The following is a 2,137-nucleotide window of genomic DNA, read 5'->3' as shown; positions in this document are numbered from 1 at the left end:
GCACTCTCTGGTGACCATCAGGGGTTGTCTGAATCCTGGCTCCACCACCCACAGGCTGTGCGACCTTCCACAAAGCTCTTAGCCTCTTTGGGACTCAGTTTCCTCATCTGTAAAATGAGGGTCTTAATAATGGAATCCATCTTGCAGGACTGTGAATCCCTATGAAGCGTTCGTGATCGTCAGCCATTAATTTGATGACAGCAGTGGGCACCCCCTGGTCTCACTCAGCCCTGGGACCAATACTGAGCCACAGGCCAGCGCCTGAGTGGCAGGTCGCCTGCCCCCCAGGCCTCCCCACCACGGCACTGCCTCCTGTTCCACAAGGGAAGCTCTTGCTCTCCCCATCCCATTGAAGTCCACACTCTGAGCTTCAGGGCCTGGACTCTGGTCCCCCTTGGGGCACTCCACAGTGCCCTTCTCCCTTTTCCTGGGCAGGGCTCCCAGAGCCTTTTCAGCATGGCAGGCAGACTGGGAAATAAAACCTCAGCACCAGCTGCTTGCCTTCAGCTCTGGTCCACACTCCAAACCCCACCTCTTGGGGAGTGGGCCAGCCCCACTTCCAAGGACCCCAAGGGGAATCCCACCCATAATGGGTGATTTCTATCCAGGAGAAAGAGCAGTGCTGACCATCACCCTTGGTCAGCCAGAGCAGTGGATGCTCAAGAAAGGAATAAGTGAGGTAGCTGGTACCCCAAAGCCGCCAGCCTGAGGGAGGTGGGGCAGACTCCACCTGTGGGACAGGATGGGGTGGAATGCCTGAAGGGTTTTGCAGAATAAAGAAGAGTTCTCAGGCCAGGCACGGTGGATCACACCTGTGATCCCAGCACTTTAGAAAGCCAAGGCAGGTGGATCAACTGAGGTCAGGAGTTCAAGACCAGCCTGGCCAACATGGTGAAACCTCGTCTCTACAAATACAAAAAATTAGCCGGGCGTGGTAGCGCATGCCTGTAATGCCAGTTACTCGGGAGGCTGAGGCAGGAGAATTGCTTGAACCCGGGAGACATAGGTTGTGTAACTCCCTCGAGGGGTTCACCTTGCCTGCTGCCTAGACAGAGCTGATTCATTAAGACAGGGGAATTGCAATAGAGAAAGAGTAATTCATGCAGAGCCGGCTGTGCGGGAGACTGGAGTTTTATTCTTACTCAAATTGGTCTCCTTGAGCATCTGGGGAGCAGAGTTTGTAAGGATAACTTGGTGGGTGGGGGAAGCCAGTGAACCAGCAGTGCTGATTGGTCAGAGATGAAATCACAGGGAGTCAGAGCTGTCATCTTGCACTGAGTCAATTCCTGGGTGGGGGCCACAAGATCAGAGGAGCCAGTTTATTGATCTGGGTGATACCAGCTGATCCATCAAGTGCAGGGTCTGCAAAATATCTCAAGCGCTGATCTTAGGAGCAGCTTAGGGAGGATCCGAATCTTGTAGTCTCCAGCTGCCTGACTCCTGAACCATAATTTCTTTTTTTTCGAGATGGAGTTTTGCTCTTGTTGCCCAGCCTGGAATGCAATGGCGCAATCTCAGCTCACCACAACCTCCACTACCCGGGTTCAAGCGATTCTCCTCCCTCAGTCTCCTGAGTAGCTGGGATTACAGGCATGCACACCACGCCCAGCTAATTTTGCATTTTTTAGTAGAGACTGTGTTTCATCATGTTGGCCAGGGTGATCTCAAACTCTCGACCTCAGGTGGTCCGCCCACCTCGGCCTCCCAAAGTGCTGGGATTACAGGCGTGAGCCACCATACCTGGCCCTAAACCATAATTTCTAATCTTGTGGCTAATGTTAGTCCTACAAAGGCAATCTAGTCCCCAGGCAACGAGGAAGTCTGCTTTGGGAAAGGGCTGTTACCGTCTTTGTTTATAAACTAAGTTTCTCCCAAAATTAGTTCAGCCTACACCCAGAAATGAACAAGGACAGCTTAGAGATTAGAAGCAAGATGGAGGCTGGGCACAGTGGCTGAAGCCTGTAATCCCAGCACTTTGGGAGGCCGAGATGGGCGGATCATGAGGTCAGGAGATCGACACCATCCTAGTTAACATGGTGAAACCCTGTCTCTACTAAAAAATACAAAAAAACTAGCTGGGCGAGGTGACGGGCACCTGTAGTCCCAGCTACCCGGGAGGCTGAGACAGGAGAATGGC

This window comes from Mandrillus leucophaeus, unplaced genomic scaffold (assembly GCF_000951045.1).
Source record: "Mandrillus leucophaeus isolate KB7577 unplaced genomic scaffold, Mleu.le_1.0 Scaffold30, whole genome shotgun sequence".
Taxonomy (NCBI): Eukaryota; Metazoa; Chordata; class Mammalia; order Primates; family Cercopithecidae; genus Mandrillus; species Mandrillus leucophaeus.
The sequence above is the reverse complement of the archived record's forward strand: the minus strand, read 5'-3'. Positions refer to the sequence as shown.